We start from the raw sequence: 23169 nt of genomic DNA, 5'->3' as shown, positions 1-23169 counted from the left end.
TTTATTTCTTTTAATAAGTTTAAATATTATTTTACCGTTAAAATATATTAAGACTGCCTATAAGGCCTACTTTAATAAGTAGCATTTTGAAATATGGTATCTTATTATGGGACAACAGCACTCACGTCATCAAGATTTTTTAATTACAGGAAAAGGTCACCAGGATTATTACTAATTCACATTATCAAGAACATTGCCCCCATTTATTTATTAACGAGAAATCTTAACTGTTACCAGTTTAGCAATATATTTTTGAATTGTTAATATAATATGTCAACAAAATTTTAATAATTATACGTTTAGGAAACATTGTCGTGATCATAATATGTACTAGGCAATTAAGTATGTTTCATTAACTAAAATGTCGACTAACAGAAAGCGGCAAACATTTTGAAATAATGGCAATAAAAGTGTCTAACAAAATGCCCACGTATTTATTTACTTTAAGCAATGGTGAATTTAGAGACGTTATCTCTAGTTGGCTCATTAGACAATTTTAAAGACAAGTCTTTTTATGATGTACAAGAACTTTTTTAACTCTGACTTTTATTATTGAGGACTATTACACAATTTCAGTGTCTGAAGACTCTTAAATTAATTAATTAATTAATTAATTAATTAATTAATTGAATGAATGAATGAATGAATGAATGAAGTATATCGAAATGATAGCCGTCCAAATCTTGGATTTAAAATATCGGCATTCTAATCAATTAGAATGAACAAAAAAATGTAAATTAATGTTAGAAAAATACATAATGAAATTAAAAAAGAAATAATATTCTACTCAAAGATGTGGTAGCTATCAAAACGATAAAAATTTATTAAAAATAAATAATATACACTGAATATTATAAAGAGGAATAGAGATGGTGATTGATGATGTTCAATGAAGATTTTAAAATGGTTGATGCAGATGTCTAAATAAATAAATAAATAAATAAATAAATAAATAAATAAATAAATAAATAAATAAATAAATAAATAAACAAACAAACACCATACAATTTATTAATAGTTCACAAATATAGTACATACACGGAATACTAAATAAAACTAATCTGTACACAATTAGTAATTTCTAAATATACAATTTTATAAAACTATTTCTATAATTAAAATATTTAATTTATATTGTCTTATCCTGCACTTGCGTCTAGTTTTAGTGCAAGATTCAACCACTCTGGTTTATTGAAAACCTTAATATTTATTTACTTCCTTAAATTGCATTTCTCGTTTAACTCTGCAATGTGCAGCCAGTATATCGATGACTGAGAACCAGACTGTTCTAAGTCCAACTTTTTATAAGAAAGAAATCTGTGTTTCATTGTATTCCAGTTCTTGCCTGCATATATGAATCGAACAAAATTGTAAATATTCCTCTCCATAAGGTTGCTATGAAGCTATTCCAAATTGTTTCATGGAACTTTGCATGTCAGGAGCTTAAAATAGCTCTCCTGAAAAAAAAAAAATAGTAAAATGGACTTGGAACAGTCTGATACTTTCACAACAGAAATATTTATACAATTCGTATACGCCCTCTCTAGTTTGGCAGGCCTTCATTTCTTAATTTAATATCACAGTATTCTTTTGACATTCCTTCAATTTATTAAATTTAGAAATAGAAAAGATTGGTAAGTAATTTATAACTGAGTCCAAAATGTTATTATCAGTTAGTCTTGAAATAAATAAATAAAAAAAATAAAAAAATAAATAAATAGATAAATAAATAAATAAATAAATAAATAAATAAATAAATAAATAAATAAATAATAAATAAAAGAGTGATGGATGGATGGATGAATAAATAAATAAATAAATAAAATAAATATAAGAGTGGATGGATGGATGAATAAATGAATAAATAAACAAATAAATAAATAAATAAAATAAAATAAATAAATAAAAGAGTGGATGGATGGATGGATGGATGGAAAAAAAAAATATTATGTTTTATTTAACGACGCTCGCAACTGCAGAGGTTATATCAGCGTCGCCGGATGTGCCGGAATTTTGTCCCGCAGGAGTTCTTTTACATGCCAGTAAATCTATTGACATGAGCCTGTCGCATTTAAGCACACTTAAATGCCATCGACCTGGCCCGGGATTGAACCCGCAACCTTGGGCATAGAAGGCCAGCGCTATACCAACTCGCCAACCAGATCGACGGATGGATGGATGGATGGATGGATGGATGGATGGATGAATAAATAAGTAAATAAATAAATAAATAAATAAATAAATAAATAAATAAATAAATAAATAAATAAATAAATAAATAAATAAATAAATAAATAAATAAATACGTAAATGAATGAATTTCAATTTCAATTTGAAATCCATTTTCGTAGCTGAACACATATCAGTTAATTTTCCACGAAATAATTACATACAGATTCATAGTTTAGTTGAATTATTAACCAGTAGCATTTAGGGCCTATTTATTCAAAACATTGTCTTGAACGAAATTTAGCATCTCTCATGGTATAATTTAAAACAGAATAATATGTTACACGGGCAAAGAAAATGGCTTCAAACTCAAACCCTCTATTATTAGTCTCGCGTATACACATTGTAGTATCGCTGCGAGATCTGACGGAAATTAGAGGAAGAGAAGTAGGCGGCAAACATCAAATACCGCTGCCAAGGATTCGGTAGTCTTTGATCGCTGTAAAATTTGGCTCTGCTATACATCGTTTTACATCATTAACTTACATTGGAAATTAAGAAATACATAATGAATTAAAATATTTTATTCACCACCATGCCGAAATGTAGTAATTATACAACTGGTAGCAGCCCTTTAATGGACCTCATTAAAGTACACCTATTCATTAAAGTTCAGGTGTTCCACCAATCAGAAGACACCATTGTAGCAATATGAAAGCGCAAGTATGGATTATTCTCGGATATGCAATCCAAAGACAACTAGCGAAACGCCACGGAGGCTGGAAATCCAATACTGTCGCAGAAGGTTATGTTCTGTTACTATAATAATTAGCGTTAATTGTAAATACTATTCAAATAAATTCAATTTGTCATCTCGTTTTTCAATGTCTAAATCAATTTCAAAGTTATATCAAGATTAATCTTTATTTTACTCTCTAGATTATATCAAGGTCAATGACATTTGTTTCTAGGAAAAAATCAATACTTTCGCGTCTGCGCACATCTCACAGTTTACGAGATATTGCAGAAGGTCACTTCCGCTCCCCAGTCAGATAAGAGTAACATGAATACTTTTGAATAATTTCAAGTTAGTAATATGGTCGAGCATAAAAAGTCGTATGAAACTTGCCTATAATGGTAATTAAGACGCTCGTATGAAAATTATGAAACTCGTTTGCGCTCGTTTCATAAACATACTCGCGTCTTAATTACTACCATTATAGGCTCGTTGCATAATGTACTATTATTTAGACGACAAAGTAAAATAATTTAGTTTAATAGTTTAAATTACATGTCTAAAAACAAAATGTATAGACAAGGTCAGTTAAATTACAAAGAGATTGTACAATCAAAAACTTCGTCAAGATTATAAAACGGATTTAAAATTAACGAACTAGAGATGTAAAATTTGAGAGCAGCTCTGCTTAAATTAAAAATATGTGATGAAAATTTATTTGCAACCCGCAATGACATTTGACAAAAGTTTTTTTTGGGATTTAACAAGTCTACAAGTTAAGATATTAAAATCATTTACTTGTCTTGTGTCATAATAAAGAATATCATTTCTTAATGTTAAAGCTGGAAGATTATCTTTAACATACAAAATTAACGCTAGAATATATAAATTTATTACAGTCAAGATTTTGTTTTTCACAAATAATAGTTTACAATGTTCATTAAAAGCTGAATTTGATAAAATTCTTATGGCCTTTTTTTGAAGCAATAGGACCTTATTTGTAAAAAACACTGTTGCCCCATAGCAATATTCCATAGGTAAGATGCAAGCGAATATTCCAAGTCCAAGGAATAGGGGTCTAGCTACTATAGTCCCCGCCACCGTTTTTGGCGTGTGAAATAAGTAGTGGGAACGTTAAGTACGAGTGTTTTACATTTTCCGCAGTCAGTCTGACAACTGTGTTGGCAAATGGCTGATGTGACGTGTATAGAAAGTGGTACCATTCTCAGCTGCACTAGCAACATGCTCACAAACGGGCACTATATGTCTAGGACACACGCAAAAACGCTGGCACCAGCTGTACTAGATTCCTCATAAATAACTGAGGCATTGACATGGGAAAGGTTGTAACTGCCAAAAATTCGAATTTTTAGGTTTTTCATTGAGAAGGTAGTAAATGGCCATGCCAATGGCACAGAGTAGGTAGTATGTCCGTATGTAATGAAACGAAGTTGGAATCGTAGTCACTAGATGTTGTAAGTTGTATGTGCACAGCTGTTGGCGCGGAGAAGGTACAACATCAGAGTGTGTCTAGACAAATATGGGCTGATAACTGTGCAGGGCAGAATAAGAATCGGGTGATTCTAATGGTCCTGATTTACATTATTGCCAAGAAATATTTTGATTCAGTGGACTTGAAATTACTGGTTTCAGAACATTCCTACATGCCATGTGATAGGGAATTTGGCATCATAGAGAAAAGAAAAAAAGATGCAAGACCATGTTTCCAGAAGAGGTAAGGCCTAATAATGTAATAATGATGAAGGATGAGGATTTCTTCGACTTTTCTGCAGAATGTGACAAGTTTTTGAATACAACTCCTATCAAAATCAGCACCCTCAACTGGATTAGACTCTCAAGAGCTGATTTTCCTCTAATAAAAACAAGACAGTCATTTAATGACCTTGAAATGTGGACAGAGCACAGGATTTTTAAGAAAGTACAGTCATTAACGTCAATCACTAACTTGGCAGTGCTTGCAACGCCTTGAAAGAAGACCAGTCGTCCCTGATGCCAAAAAGAGAGACTTGCTATCTATGTAAGACTTCCTCGATGAAAAGTATCATGCATTTTACCGAAAAATTTGTGCATAATGTATAAATAATGTTAATTCTCAGTTTGGCTAAGGAGTGATTTCAATGTTGTATTTTCATAAAATAGGATTTCACAGATAAATCTGTGCCAGACTTTTCAAATTTCATTATGTAACACAAACATGAGTGTATGCCTTTCATTTAAAGCAGTTTCTGTAATAATGTAAGTGAGAAAGTGTTCATAAATTTATTTTTTGCTTCCCCTGAAAAATTTTGTTTTTGGCAGTTACTACCTTTCCCATGTCAGCGCCTCAACTATCGATCAACAGGGAGAAGCATGGGGGGGGGGTAGGCCTACAAGAAAACGGTAGATTTGGCTATGTACTTTGTTACAACCAAAAATGTTGCCTAATTCATTAAGGAAGACGACAATGATGATAGTGATGATGATGATAATGATGATGAACTTACATCTGAAAGATTATTTATCAACAGTAATCTCACTAGAGGTTTTGATTTTATCGATAAATCTGCGAGTGGAACACGAACAGATTTATCTAGAGAAAATCAAAACTCGAGTGGGATTTAATTGACTATTACACGATTAGAAGAAAGTAGGCTATATAAAGATTAGAAGTAACAAAGTGTACAATAAAATATTAATTGGCTTACGAAAATACAACTATCTTCAAATGTATTATTGTACCATCTCAGCATTACGCTAGATGGCAGTAGTGTTTTATGATGATGTTTTCTTGTTACCGGTATCAGTTGTGCCAACTATGGAATCATCATTGAACTCTGTGGACTGTTACTAGTCAAGAAGGCTTTGTTGATTCAGTTTCATTTTTATTAAAACATATGCATTCCATTTCAATCATCCGGATCCCAGTAATCAACGTCACTTGACAGATGATTTTCAATAAATCTTAGTATTAAACAATCTCTGTTACGTGATTATCCATAATATATAGCAGAAGCTATAACAAACATAACCTAAATAATATAAACAAGTGTTAGAAAAGTTTTAATTAGGGATGATGAAATAAACAAGAAACGTTTTAATTAACGATGATGAAATAAAAAATAAACATGGATAATTTTAAAAGAAACAATTATTGAAAGTACAATTTTCAAATTTGAATGTTTTGGTGGTTCAGTTGATGTTATATTGGACGTGTGCGTAAAAGAAGTGAATTCGTTGGTGTACATAGTTTATCCCTCAACTCATTCAGGATTTCCGAATGGTGCTCTTCATATATGACCAGTGATCTTTATTAATTCTTGTTCTTGAATGCCAAAATGTGAGTCATATTTGAAAGTGATGTGCATCGACTGGAGTGGTTTGTAATTTTCTGTTTTTTGACGGCCAGACCAGTGCAGTTTGAAATGTTGGCAAACAAATAAACAAGTGCTAGGGTAGTGATAAAAATAAACAAATGTTAGGGACGCGATAAAATTAAACAAATGCTAGGGACGCGATAAAATTGTGCGATAAGCGGCCATGATTGGTTGGAAGACGTCCTTTCGTACCGTTTTATTGGTCGAAAGTAGTGTGACGTAGTAAAAGTGTAATAGTCAAGAAAATAGGTGAATCCGAATGTGTAATGTTACATGCCAACGGAATTCCTAAGAGCTCCATGAAAATAGTCCATGTTAAAATTGCTCCTAAGATTGTACTGCCATTGCCAAGCCTTCGCTTTTATTTCATTGTAACTTTTGCACGTTGTCTCTGCTGTATCGGTTGATTGTTTTATTCATTTACCTCTTGCGTGAGTTTTCCAGCTTTTAATGCTGATGGAGGGCCATAAAAATGGCATTAAAACTAAAAGCATTATTACCGATTCATAATTAACTATAATCGGATGATGTTGGCTCCACTTTTATTATTTCACAAACAACACTTTTTAAAAGCCGCCATGTTTTATTCAGCGGGATCAATGGGCTCACAGCGTCGCTACTTCTTGTCCGCGGAGCACTGAGTCCCTCGGGACTGTCGGCAAATGCAATAGTCACTAGACACAATGAAATTACTAATCATATATTCACAGTTGCAAATTCTATTCCACTTGGAGATACATTCGTAGCTAATTTTTTTTTGTAAATAACGGTATTACTGCTCATAATTTTCAAATTCTAGTACTTCCGCTATCATCAGACTACTATTTTTATTACTACTACTGCTGCGATCTACTAGTTTAGCGATCTAAGATGCCATGCCTTGGACTAGCGTTACGAAAATAAGTCCTGAAGGTGAACAGTGCGTTAGTCTCCTTGGCCATTTCTCATCTTCCATTCTCTCAACATGGCCATGATGACTTATTATTATTGTTATCCAAATATTAAAACCCAATTTTACCCTTTGGTATATTAGGGTTGTAGTTTGGTATATGTGAAATACATTATGTAAAGATAATATGCAATTGTAAAGAAGGAGTAGTAGGCACGAGTCATAGTTACAATATAAATACATTAATTAATAGACAGTAAACAATATTAAATACATTATACAAAAATTACGTTCAGTTAAAAAAAATTAAATACTTAAATTAGAAATTATAAATGAAGATGTAGAGAGATTGCAAGAATATGACATAAATTTGCGAATTTATACATAATTTTAATAGTACATTATGCAACGAGCCTATAATGATAGCATTTAAGACGCGAGCATGTTTGTTTATGAAACGAGCGCAAGCGAGTTTCATAATTTTCATACGAGCGTCTTAATTACCATTATAGGCAAGTTTCATACGACTTTTTATGCTCGACCATATTACTAACTTGAAATTATTCAGAAGTATTCATTTTATTCGTATCTGACTGAAGAGCGGAAGTGACCTTGTGCATAGCTCGTAAAGTGTGAGATGTGCGCAGACGCGAAAGTATTGATTTTTTCCGAGAAACGAATGTCATTGACCTAGATATAATCTAGAGAGTAAAATAAACATTAACCTTGATATAACCTTGAAATTGATTTAGACATTGAAAAACGAGATGACAAATTGAATTTATTTGAATATTATTTACAATTAACGCTAATTATTATAGTAACAGAACATAAACTTCTGCGACAGTATTGGATTTCCAGCCTCCGTGACGTTTCCCTCGTTGTCTTTCGATTGCATATCCGAGAATAATCGAAAACCTGAACTTTAATGAATAGGTGTACTTTAATGACATGCATTAAAGGACTGTTACCAGGTGTATAATTACTACATTTTGGCATGGTCGAGCATAAATATTAAAACCCAATTTTACCCTTTGGTATATTAGGGTTGTAGTGTGTTACATGTGAAATGCATTATGTAGAGATAATACACAATTTTAAAGAAGTAGTAGTAGGCATCAGTCATAGTTACAATGCAAATACACTAATTAATAGACAGTAAACAATACTAAATACATTATACAACATTCAGTTAAAAAAATTGAATACATAAATTAGAAATAATTATAAACGAAGATGTAGAGAGATTGCAAGAATATGACATAAATTTGCGAATTTTTACATAATTTTAAATAATAATAAGGAGATAATGCAGAAAAATCACTTAGTTACAAATTAAACACCAACAGTCATACTAATAACCCGTGTATAGTTTTTATACTACACTTATGCAGAGTTGAGACAGAAAACGTTACTAATAAACCTTGCAGAAGCAATGGACGTATAAACAGCCTGTAACTATACAATGGGAATTGCTTTGCAATAGTTATACACACGAAACCCCTTGTTTAAGTGTTGTATATAGAGAAAAAATGGCCGCCCCTCTAACAGCTGTTCGTATCGACTATCATTTTATGATGATGGTTGCCTAGTAACCAAAGAAGAACAAACCAAAGAGCGCAGAATAATTAGAATAATATTACTGTAGCTAGTACTCTTTGACCAAAATGTAGTATGGTAATCGATTAGAGCCAGTTGTACTATCGATACTTAACACGCCACACTAGAGCGCTCTACCGGATGCAATAGAGAACCTCAGATATTCTATTATCTTTCGTAACGACGTAATGACGAAACTATGACGTAGCTGTGTAACAGTTATACTGTTATACACGACGTATGTAGTGATTATTAGTAAGGAATTTACACACTACGTATAAACGAGCTACTCATTGTATAAGTATAAGACAGTTAAACGTCTGTATATAGAGTTTTTATTAGTAAGACCGTTAATATATAGATAGTAACAATAAACAATAGGAAAGAATACGGAAATGACATTCAGTTGCTTTTGAATATATATATATATATATATATATATATATATATATATATATATATATATATACACACCTTAATTACAAACATTGACGCAATAAACAGCAGCAAAAAAGATAACAGAAGAAATAACTTAGGCCATAACGACTTACTATTCATGTTGAAATTTCCGATAAGTAAATTATCGATATTAGTAATCATACACTGTTAAATTTAAGCTAATATGACTTATTTCTATAAAACCTTATGATTTGTTTTATAGATAGCTTGGATATTATAAAACTATGTAGTCAACTATTTAAGAATTTTGACAACCATAATATTTCTAAAAGGATCTTTAATCTGTGTAATATCTGCATATTGCAAATAATTTAAACTATTTTACAGAGTGAATCGTAGGTCATTAATTTCAAGGGGTTACTCTTTGAGGATTTAATGAAGAACTGTTTTCAGAACATGAGAGAGGTGATAGTAGGAGGAAGAAGAATAAAGTGTGTATGATTTGCTGATAATATGGCGTTGTTTGCAGAAGAGGAGATGATACTAAAGGATATGCTACTGGAGCTAAATGACAGCTCTGAACAGTATGGAATGAAGATAAATGCCAACAAGACGAAGAGCATGGTCATAGGAAGAAAAGTATAGAAGGTAAACTTGAGAATCCTAAATGAGGCAGTAGAGCAAGTGGACAGCTTCAAATACTTGGGGTGTACTATAAGCAGTAACATGAGCTGTTGCCAAGAAGTCAAAAGGAGGATAACAATGGCCAAGGAAGTGTTTAATAGAAAAAGCAGCATCTTCTGCGGATTTCTGGAGAAAGAAATAAGGAAGTGCTTTGTGTGGAGTGTAGTAGAGAAACATGCACATTACGACGAGAAGTGAATAGAAGCATCTTTCAAATGTGGATATGGAGAAGGATGGAGCATGTGAAATGGACAGAGTAAGAAACGAAAGAATGATGCTGAAACTGATCAGAAAGAGGAAAAGGAATTGGCTGAATCACTGGTTGAGAAGAAAATACCTACTGAAGGATGCACTATTACTACTACTGCTGCTACTAATACTACTACTACTACTAATACTGCTACAACCATTACGAACGACTACTACTACCACTACTACTAATACGAACGACTACTACTACTACTACTACGAACGACTACTAGTACTACTACTGCTACTACGAACGACTACTACTACTACTACTACTACGAACGACTACTAGTACTACTACTACTACGAACGACTACTAGTACTACTACGAACGAATACTACTACTACAGCTACTACGAACGACTACTATTACTACTACTACGAACGACTACTACTACTACGAACGACTACTAGTACTACTACGAACGAATACTACTACTACAGCTACTACGAACGACTACTAGTACTACTACGAACGAATACTACTATTACTACTACTACGAACGACTACTACTACTACTACTACTACTACGAACGACTACTATTACTACTACGAACGAATACTACTACTACAGCTACTACGAACGACTACTATTACTACTACTACGAACGACTACTACTACTACTACTACTACGAACGACTACTAGTACTACTACGAACGAATACTACTATTACTACTACTACGAACGACTACTACTACTACTACTACTACTACTACTACGAACGACTACTATTACTACTACGAACGAATACTACTACTACAGCTACTACGAACGACTACTATTACTACTACTACGAACGACTACTACTACTACTACTACTATGAACGACTACTACTACTACTACTACTACGAACGACTACTATTACTACTACGAACGAATACTACTACTACAGCTACTACGAACGACTACTATTACTACTACTACGAACGACTACTACTACTACTACTACTACGAACGACTACTACTACTACTACGAACGACTACTACTACTACTACTACTACGAACGAATACTACTACTACAGCTACTACGAACGACTACTATTACTGCTACTACGAACAACTAATACTACTACGAACGACTACTACTACTACGAACGATTACTACAACTACTAGTACGAACGAATACTACTACTGCTACTACGAACAACTGCTAATACTACTACTACTGCTACTACGAACGACTACTACTACTACGAACGATTACTACTACTACTACTACGAACGACTACTACTACTGCTACTACGAACGACTGCTACTACTGCTACTGCTACTACGAACGACTACTACTACTGCTACTACGAACAACTGCTACTACTACTACTGCAGCTACGAACGACTACTATTACTACTACTACGAACGACTACTACTACTACTACTACGAACGATTACTACTACTACTACTACGAACGACTACTACTGCTACTACGAACGACTGCTACTACTGCTACTGCTACTACGAACAACTGACACTACTACTACTGCTAAGTACTACGAACGACTACTACTACTATGAACGATTACTACTACTACGAACGACTACTACTACTGCTACTACGAACGACTGCTACTACTACTACGAACGACTGCTACTACTGCTACGAACGACTATTACTACTACTACTGCTCAGCACCCTTCACTCGCAATGCACCCTGTAGCATTCTACTAATACTACAGAACCGCTACTACTGGAACCGTTGATACCAGTACTGGTGTTGCACTGTTACTATTATTCTACTAATGCTATTACGATTGCCACTAGACCCTGTTACTTTCTATCCTGTCGGTATTGAATCTACTACGACTATTATTGTTGGGACACAGGGTAGCGAGCTGATCTTGTGGACCGAGACTGCTCTCTGTCATGGGTTCGAGTCCCGCTCTCGCTGATTACTTGGATGAGTTTCTTGACACTTTATCCAACTGTAAGGTGAATGTCAGCTCATCCCATGGGGAAATCTCGGACTTGCATAAAAATATCATCCGATACTAGATAACCGTGAAGTTAATACAGTATCGTTTAAGTAGCAAAGTTTCGGAAATGCTACTACTTCCAATATCAATATCACCACACAACAAGGGCTTCGTTTCGAGACTCGCTTTGCATGTAGGCCTAAGCACCAGTACAGTCAACTTTGTTAGGCTTTGGTTGTTTCTATATGAATCCGATCCTCTTTCCATGGATTACTGTACCGCTACATTAATTAATCCTCAATAATAAATCGAAGTCCACAAAGGCAACCGATTGACAGATGCGATCCATTTGAACGTATTTCCCACCATGTTGACGGGCTTCTCGGACGAGCGGTGCTAGAGTGCCTTGTTTACGCGTCATTGTCTATAGATTAAAAGCTTAGTGACAAATTTACGTCAAATTCTAGTAGCTACACAACTATGCCCATTACCTTTTTATTTGGAAATGATGATTTTAAACTTTTGATGTTTTTCATTGTTGCTAATTTTTGTGTTGATAACTAGGGAGCGGATTTTTATGTGCTAAAAATTTAAATATATTTATTTTTTATGTGCTAAAAAGTAAGAAAATATTTGCTAAAAATAAAATAATAAATATTTCATATTTAAATACAACAAGAATACCTTAATTAGCTTGGGAAAAAAAAATGTTACTAGGTACTTACCAACCACACTTGAGTGCTAGTAGTTGGCCGAGAATTGCAGTGAACAACAAAGGTCATCTCCAAATTCTCCATCACAAATGCATGCCGATTATCTCTGAACAACGACTTATACTGTGAAAACAATCTTTTACGCATCACGGGACGTCAGACGTGCATATTTAAAGAGATGTCACAAATACAAACACCGTCAATTTCACCTACAGCCACATCCTCCAATACGTGAGCAACTCTACACAATTTTTTATATCCACTGTTTTTCCCAAACGCATTCTGGAATTTGTCCCTTAGCAATTGTGCGTCTGAACCTGGTAGCGAGTCTAGTGTAATTTCCACGGCACGCACCTCCCTGTTTCAGACAACTGGTTTTTGGATGTTTCGAGTTTTTTATGGTGTCACAACAAATCTTAAATTTGCTAATAGGAAAGCCAAATCGTTTTTTAAACAACCATATTTCAGTATATCTTGAAGGATATCGATTGATGAAGCCCGATAACAGGAAATCACAACAAGATATATTGCCTTACTTGATAGACATGAGCGAGAGGCGAGAGAATTGTTTAAATTAAATAATGTTCATACCCGAGCTCTTATCTGTTGTTTTTTTACAAACAAAGCGTGGAATGAAATCATCTTCAGCAACAATAAACATTCCTAATTATGTGTTGCAAGATCTCTCCTCCTTGTCCATGTTAATTTATTCTCTAATAATAACACTGATATGCTGCCTAGCAGTTCTCAGAACTTGAGGCGATACTATTACAAAAATGGATCACGGATACACCACACAGCGCTTAGAAACACGAAGCAACCAAGAATTCTTAAAAAGATAACGTACTTCTGAGTGATATAGTTGATTTAGTTTTAAAATATTTAAAAGTTCTTGTAAAAAAATTATTTAAGTAAAAACTCCAAGATTTATGTGTTTATAATAGATTTCCTGAAAATATGTATTTACATAATTTTTTTGTTAAAATGTGTGTTTTTATGTGAAATAAAATTCGGGTTTTAAACTTGAAACTTCAAGTTAGGAATTTCTAACTTTGTTAATTGTGTTTTATTACATGCAAAAAGAATATTTAATTACATAGGAATCCGCTCCTTATTGATAACAGTGGAGGAACAATGGGAAGGTGCACGCAGTATTTAGAGGAAAGCAAATGCTTACCTTATTCTCAGTGCACGAAAATCAAAACGAGAGTAAAATTAGGGTGACCAGATTCACGCCGATAAAAAAAGGACACAAAGCTTAAAAAACGAGGACATTGTTCGAAAGAGGACAGAAAAAATGTACTTAGATTTAGGCTTAGGCCTATATTATACATTAAATTACGTCAATATCTATTTTATTACAAAATATTTACAGTGCAGATTTAGGCTTCCATCATACTTAAGGGGAGAGGATGGTATTTTTTTTTAACTTTTTTCTATTTGGTGTAAAATATTAATATGTTGTATGTAGAGAGCTCATACCTGTAGCAATCCAATCAAATATAAATGTAAAAAAATTATTTGGGGGCCAAATTTGAAAAAAAAAAAATGTACCCAATGCAGGATTGTACTAAAACCGATATACCTAAACCGTTTTTAAAAATAGATTCAAACAGTTTTTTGCAATGTATTTGCAAAAGCATGTTCTACAAACTACCTGTAACAGAATTTTGATATTAGTCCCTACGTTTGTAAAATTAACAATTAAAATTTTATAACAATTTTCTGATTTCCTTTCTTGCAAACCAACGGACAAATTTTTAAAATGAAATCAATTAACAAAATTTTGTTACAGAGAAAAGTTTCCTAATAGCCTAAAGAATGTGTGTCTTAATTTTATGCATGCATCTTTAATAGTTCAGAAATTATATCCATTTTTGTCTGGCAATGTAGCAAAGAAAGTGAAGTTACTGAAAACCGATAAAAGGGGTCGTGTGATTTAAAAATCCATAGCGCAGGAAGTTTAAAAATGACGTCTCAACATCTGATAAGGGTACAAATACCCACCAAATGTTATGCAATGCATTTCACACATATCAAAGGGTATTTTAAAGATTTTTTTTTTTTTAATTTAATTTACCGGAAACAACAATAAAAGTGGGCGAGTGATTTAAAAATCCATAACGCAGTAAGTTTAAAAATGGCGACTCAACATCCGATTAGGGCACAAATACCCACAAAATGTTACGCAATGCATTCCACGTATATCACAGAGTATTTTAAAGATTCTTTTTTTAATTTACTCATTTTTCACCAAAAAATAACATCCTCTCCCCTTAAAAGTATGTTAATGGGCCCATCTATGTTATTACAAAATAATAATAATAATAATAATAATAATAATAATAATAATAATAATAATAATAATAATAATAATAATAATAATAATAATAATGATTTTACATTTAGTTAAAATATGAAAGTCAAGAGAACTATAATATTAAAGAGGACAGAAAATATCTATTTAGATTTACGCTTAGGCCTATATTATAAGTAAAAATATGTCAATATCTATTTTATTAGAGCATACTTATGATAAAACTTAATAATATAATAGTACATTATGCAACGAGCCTATAATGATAGTAATTAAGAAGCGAGTATGGATGTTTATGAAACGAGCGCAAGCGAGTTTCATAATTTTTCATACGAGCTTCTTAATTACCATTATAAGCGAGTTTCATACAACTTTTTATGCTCGACCATATTTCTAACTTGAAATTATTCACATGTATATATTTTATTTGTATCTGACAAGATCGGAAGTGACCTTGTTCTAGGTCGTGAATTGTGAGATGTGCGCAGACGCGAAAGTATTGATTTTTTTCCGAGGAACAATAATGTCATTGACCTTGATGTAATCCCGCTAAACTTGATATAACCTTGATTATTGAATTCGACATTGAAAAACGAGATGACAAATTGAATTTATTTGAATATTATTTACAATTAACGCTAATTATTATAGTAACAGAACATAACCTTCTGCGACAGTATTGGATTTCCAGCCTCCGTGACTTTTCGCTAATTCTCTTTCGATTGCATATCCGAGAATAATCGATACTTGCGGTTTTATAACGGTACAAAGGTGACTTGTCATTGGCTGAACACCTGTAAGCTGAGTTGTCATTGGCTGAACACCTGTACTTTAATGAGTAGGTGTACTTTAATGACATGCATTAAAGGACTGCTACCAGGTGTATAATTACTACATTTCGGCATGGTCGAGCATAAAATTATTTTACAGTCACCTACATATGAAAGCAACGACCATAACAGGTAGGAGCTAGGAGAGTTACGATCGTTGGCAAGGAGTATATTCGGCGATGCTGCTGCCACCTACAGGCAAGTTACTTGAAAAGGCATCAAATCAGATAATTTCAAAATATCAGGCATACAAGTTACGAAAAGGAGGACATTTCTTGATTTTTTAAAAATCCTCCTGGATCCCGGACAAAGGCCTAAAAAGGAGGACATGTCCGGACAAAAGAGGACGTCTGGTCACCCAGAGTAAAATGAGTAAAAGAGAAAAATGGTTTCTGAACAATAACTCGATTGATTGCACTTCTAAATTCACATATTTAAGTATTAGTCGTACCCGTGCGCTCCGCTGCACCCGTTAGAAATAAATATAAAGTAATTACATAATTAAAATAGGACATTTGATCCAGGGAACATTCGTGTTTGATAGGAGGATACTCGTTTAATATGTTACTTAATTTAAATTGTATTTACATAATTAAAATGCGATCATTTTGGTCCAGAGAGCACTCATTTGGTGCAATGACAATTCCTTTAACTTGTTTCTTAATTTTTATTACATGCAACCATAGTTTAATGAACATTGACATCATTTAGATTTAATGTGTATACTTTATTTGACTTGCTATATGTTTCCATTGAATTATGGTAATAACTTAATTTTAACCTTTGTTTTCTACGTATTCAGTAAATGGCATTTTGCCCACTAAGGTTCTGAACCCTTCAAATAACTTAAATTATATTATATTATATTATATTATATTATATTATATTATATTATATTATATTATATTATATATGTTGATAACGGATGTAACTTACATAAACATTATTTTTAGAAATACAGGAAACGAATATACAGAATAGCCTATCAAGTTTTCTGTGCATAAGAAGCTATTTTAATCTTACCTGTCTTCAATTCACTCAGAAGTTACTGTAATAACATTATAGCATTATGTCCATCTAGAGAAACTACACTATCAAATGGTGAAGTAATAATTAATTATACAAATCGGTTAATTTAGCTTCCGATATTACTTCATACAAACACAGAAACATTCTCTGTAGGCTATGTTTCATAGCTTTCGATTATTGTTGTCCAAGGCCCCTTATAGACGAAGTCATTTGTTTTTTGTTTCGTTACACCGCCTTAGATGGCGTTGTTATTGTAATTTTGAAACTCATTTATCTCATTAAATATCAGTCCTATCAAACTTTTTCAAAGAATAAAGCTTATCAGAAATGATTTTTAAAGAAGCTTTTGTTATTTAACATATTTCACAAAAACCAATAATAAGCGAGATATTTCGAGTTATTTAATTTAGGCCCCATTTAAACCCCCCTTTTAAATAACGTATTTTGAATGCCATATAGCCTAAAATCTAAGTTACAACGAACTTAATTTATATTCTAATTTTCATCGAAATCGGTTCAGCCATTATCGCGTGAAAAGGTAACAAACATACAGACAGACAGACATACAAACAAAAATTTCAAAAAAGCGATTTTCGGTTCAGGGTGGTTAATTATATATGTTAGGACCAATTATTTTTGGAAAATTGAAAATTACCAGAAAAATTTCGGCCACAGATTTATTATTAGTATAGATAATATTAAATGGACGGGGCAAATGGATGACGCAAAATGAAGTAGCATTTAATAAAGGAAATGGTGAGCTAGACAAGTGATTGAATAATTAAACCTGTTTAATATTTATAGATCTATTGTAGAATCAAAATATTGTATTATATAGGAATTTGAGGTAATGATTTATCTAGCTAGCTTATAGATAGTATTAGATCTAAATGTTGTAAGAAATTTCTAGGAATTCTGTGGAACTCTTCTAAGCTAGATGCTAGACTCGAAATGGGTTAGATAGGAGGCCTATTATGGGAACGATAGATTGCTAGTAAGAAAAATACAATTCTTAGGTCATATTATGGCGAAAGAGGATAGTACCATTGAAAAAAAAAAGAGTTTGCATTTTCCTCGGGACACGAAATTGAAACACAATTAGCTAAAAGATTTACAGTCTTACTAATAAACAGTGTATAGTTTTTATATGAGACTTATGCAGAGTTGAGACAGAAAACTTTACTAATAAACCATGCATAAGCAATGGATGTATAAACAGGCTGTAACTATACAATGGGAAATGCTTTGCAGTAGTTATAACACGAAAGCCCTTGTTTAAGCGTTGTATATAGAGAAAAAATGGCCGCCCCTCTAACAGCTATTCGTATCGATTGTCATTTTATTATTATGGTTGCCTTGTAACCATAGAAGAACAAGCCAAAGAGCACAAAATAATATTGCTGTAGCTTGTACTCTTTGACCAAAATATAGTGTGGTAATCGATTAGAGCCAGTTGTACTATCGATACTTAACACGCCACACTAGAGCACTCTACTGGATGCAATAGAGAACCTCAGATATTCTATTACCTTTCGTAACGAAGTAATGACGAAACTATGACGTAGCTGTGTAACAGTTATACTGTTATACACGACGTATGTAGTGATTATTAGTAAGGAATTTACACACGACGTATAAACGAGCTACTCATTGTATAAGTATAACACAGTTAAACGTCTGTATATAGGGTTTTTATTAGTAAGACCGTTAAAGAACAAGATGAGTAGATATAAGTCTAAAATGGTTATGGGGTAAAATTGGGGTAATGAATGTAAATGTAATTTGTAAAATCGTAAAACAAAGGTGTAACGAAATTACGAGACAAGAGTTATATCAAAATCTGAAGGAATTAAGAACATTAAGTAATTTTATGGACATAAAAATGTCATGAGAACAAGAAGAATGTGTAAGAATAAATAATAGGAAGTTGAGATGGGCTTAACTTGGTGGAGGCTAAGAATATGGAAATTGCGGCATTGGAAAAGACGCGTTTCATATATATATATATATATATATATATATATATATATATATATATATATATATATAATTTGAACCGGTAATGAAAATTACAGGAAAACGCCTGAACGGATTTTAATAAATGACCCCTCATTTTGAAGCTTGGAACCCAAAGTTTTTCAGAAAGATAGTAGTTTTCAGTGAAATGTCAATTTTCCTACATCATTTTCCTATTTTCCAAAATCCATCAGTTTTGAGAACTAATTAATTGCGTTTCAGAATAAAACAAAACACACACTACAATAAACAATAGACTATTACCCGAAGGCCATAAGGCCTGCAGGATTGCTGACATACTTAAGAGTTCAGATGGGTCAGATTCTTTCACATCACAATGCCAATATGTCGATCTTCATTTGTGTAATTTTTTGATAACGTATAAAAATAATTTACAAGTCTGATTCTCTGGTCTGTAGTTTTCCGAGTACAGCTGTGTATTCGATATTAAGAACTACAAAACTTAAGAATGTTTGGTGACAGTATTACCAATAAAAATGAAATATTATTATAGTTAATGCAACACATAATTGTATACTGATGATATGAAAGTGAAATTTTTTGGGGCCTTAAGTAAATATACGCAGAGAAAGAAGATTTTGTATTAGATATTCATTTCTATAATATACTCAGTAAAGACTATATACGTAATACCGTGGTCGATCGACGGATGTTGCGTCAATATTTGTTGAGACTATAAATTAGGAATGCCTATAACATCGACATCAACGTGAAGTTTCGATTTTATGCACGAGAACGTATTAATCTCTTAAACTTCTTTCCATCTCACTGTAGATAATTATTTGAAGAGAAGTAATATAATGATAACGAGATACTAAGCTTATTGGTATCAACTTAACACTACTTGTATTAAAGTTATAGGATATGTGGAAATCAAACCCAGTATAGAGAACATATCTATATATTGTGATCAAACATTTGCTTTCTTCCTGCTCACAAGAAAGTAATGTCATTGTTTACAACTTCTGTCGTACGTAATTTTGACGTATAATGGATAAACAATTGATCCTCACTACTTTTCCCGCCAAGAGAGCACCTCCTTCTTCTAGCTATGCCTCCGTCTTTCAGTTGCTGACTATAGTAGTCGTGACAGCAGGTTGCAACTTACACGCTTGGCCAACTTATTATGAGATATAATTATTTGGAAGTGTACGTCAGATTTACGTATCAATAGTATTAATAGAACATTTTCTGTTAGTGCAGTTTATTTATTTCCCTAAGTGTGTTTTATCTAACAGAGTAACACTGGAAGAAAACGTACCTGGTGATCGACACTACTCTGCAGATCATAGATGAAAGTTCAGAAGATGATGCTGATGATGACGCTGAAGGCAATGTAGAGGTTGAATATGAAACATGTGACAATGACAAGGATCTAAGATACAGTAGGAGAGATTGAGATTCACGTAGAAGGCAAGCGAATGTAGAAAGAAGGCAAAAAACCAGAAAACAGGAAGAAAAAGAGAAGAGAAGAGAAGAGAAGAGAAGAGAAGAGAAGAGAAGAGAAGAGAAGAGAAGAGAAGAGAAGAGAAGAGAGAAGAGAGGGCAGAGGGCCAAGGGGCCAAGGGGCCAGAGGGCACGAGGGCACGAGGGCACGAGGGCACGAGGGCACGAGGGCACGAGGGCACGAGGGCACGAGGGCACGAGGGCACGAGGGCACGAGGGCACGAGGGCACGAGGCCACGAGGGCACGAGGGCACGAGGGCACGAGGGCACGAGGGCACGAGGGCACGAGGGCACGAGGGCACGGGGGCACGGGGGCACGGGGGCAGAGTATATTTTCATAACTAACCTACAATCCACAATAACCTAAAATAGCTATTGCTTCGCTACCACATGTAAAACCGACTGATCGTTCTAACATTGTTACTTGCGTTTTCGCATTGGAACTCAAGAACTGAAGATGTATAGGTTAAATAAAAAGTACTTAGCATGAAGAAAACCATTCAGAGGGGTATGTTTGATTATTATGGAAGCAAATAACTTCCAAAATGTCTGGTATTCTTCATTGGAAATAAATTTGAAGACATTTAATTTGAACTTCTAATGAAGTTGGTTAGCAGCATTTGCTGCACTGGCCACTAGTAGTATTAGAATGTCAAGAAACAGACAATACAAGAATTATTTTAATACTAGCCGTACCCGTGCGCTCCGCTGCACCCGTTAGAAATACATATAAAATAATTACATAATTAAAATAGGACATTTGATCCAGGGAACATTCGTGATTGATAGAAGGATAAATCGTTTAATATGTTACTTAATTTAAATTGTATTAAAAAAATTAAAATGCGATCATTTTGATCCAGAGACCAAACATTTGGTCATAAAAATTATTTTAGGAAATACAGGAAACGAATGCATATCAAGTTTTCTGTGCATAAGAAGCTATTTTAATCTTACCTGTCTTTAACTCACTCAGAAGTTACTGTAATAACATTATAGCATTATGCCCATCTAGAGAAACTACACTTTCCAATGGTGAATTAATAATTAATTTATACAAATCGGTTAATTTAGCTTCCGATATTACTTTATACAAACACAGAAACATTTTCTGTAGGATGCCGTATGTTTCATAGCTTTCGATTGTTGTTGTCCAAGGCCCCTTATAGACGAAGTCATTTGTTTTTTATTTCATTACACCGCCTTAGATGGCGTTGTTGTTGTAATTTTAAAACTCATTTATCTCATTAAATATCAATCCTATCAAAATTTTGCATGGAATAAAACTTATTGGAAATTATTTTTAAAGAAACCTTTGTAACGTAATATTTTTCATGAAAATTAATAATAAGGGAGATATTTCGATTTATTTAATCCAAGCCCCCTTATAACCCCCCTTTTAAATAAAATATTTTGAATGCCATATAGCTTAAATTCTAAGTTACAATGAACTTAATTTATATCCAATTTTCATATAAATCGGTTCAGCCATTATCGCGTGAATAGGTAACAAACATCCAGACAGACAAACAGACAGACAGACATACAAACAAAAATTTCAAAAAAGCGATTTTCGGTTTCAGGGCGGTTAATTATACATGTTAGGACCAATTATTTTTGGAAAATCGAAAATTACCAGAAAAATTTCGGCTACAGATTTATTATTAGTATAGATAGATTGCCATAAGAAACCTATGTATAAAAACAATGAAGAAACATCTTAATCAGGGGGCCATGCTTAGAAATTGTCAAAGCCTGCTAATTTATAAACATATAGATATGTAACATATAAGAAAATGTGCAGTACAATTAATATAAGCGGGTAAAAAGTTAGGCAAGTTTTTAACGGTAGCGAAGTTGAAATGGGAAGAGAAAGTTAAAACTAATGGTGTATTAAATCGATCTTGTAATGTGTGTGTTTTTGTGTCTATGGTTAGATATTAGTTCATTGAATGTGTTATGTTTTGGAAAAAATCTATATTGGATTAGTTTTTAAGGTAATGTAAGACTTGCCATAGGTAAATAAAATTGTAAAGTAAGGCAAATCTGGGATAATAAAGAATTGAAACAGGTCTGTATTGCAGAAATATGATGGATGAAAAAATATCGTATCATATCAAATGTCATATCACATCATACCTTGGAAAAGGAGGTGAAATCGATCGACTTCTATCATGTAGGCTATAATAACCCTGTCGCTAAAATTAAATGGTTGGTCAGAGTTAGACTACAGTCTACAATTTCGAACGCTCTCATTTTTAATCTCTTTCGATTAAAGTGATAGGAGAATATGGGAATTATCCATGAGTTTTCAATTCTGTTCATCCTCAAAAATTCCATTGAACCAGTATGATGGACTGGAATGAGGAAACTGGAAGTCTCGAGGTGACCTTTCCTGAAATTGTCTATATACAGGGTGATTCACGAGGATTTACCGTCACTTACGGAGCTTATTTCCGAAAACTGAGCAAAAAATATCATATAAACATTTGTACTAATCTCAATATTTTCAGAGTTACACTAATTTGAAATTGTTTGTAAAATGCCATTATTCTTCAGTTTTAAGGGTACAAGAATACTACAGATAAAGAATGAACTATTCAGGAGTATCATTTCTTTAATTAGCTAGTATTCTGAATGAAAATAACTATCATAAATCCTTCAATAACTGTCTATTTTTAGCCTAAGGAGTAGTACAAGAAATTACATTAGGTTATACACATAAAATACTGGGTGTTTAGTTCAAAATATGTCATGGCTCGCTGTATGTCGTCATGT

Source organism: Periplaneta americana, chromosome 11 (genome assembly GCF_040183065.1).
Source record: "Periplaneta americana isolate PAMFEO1 chromosome 11, P.americana_PAMFEO1_priV1, whole genome shotgun sequence".
NCBI lineage: Eukaryota > Metazoa > Arthropoda > Insecta > Blattodea > Blattidae > Periplaneta > Periplaneta americana.
This window is presented reverse-complemented; position numbering follows the sequence as displayed.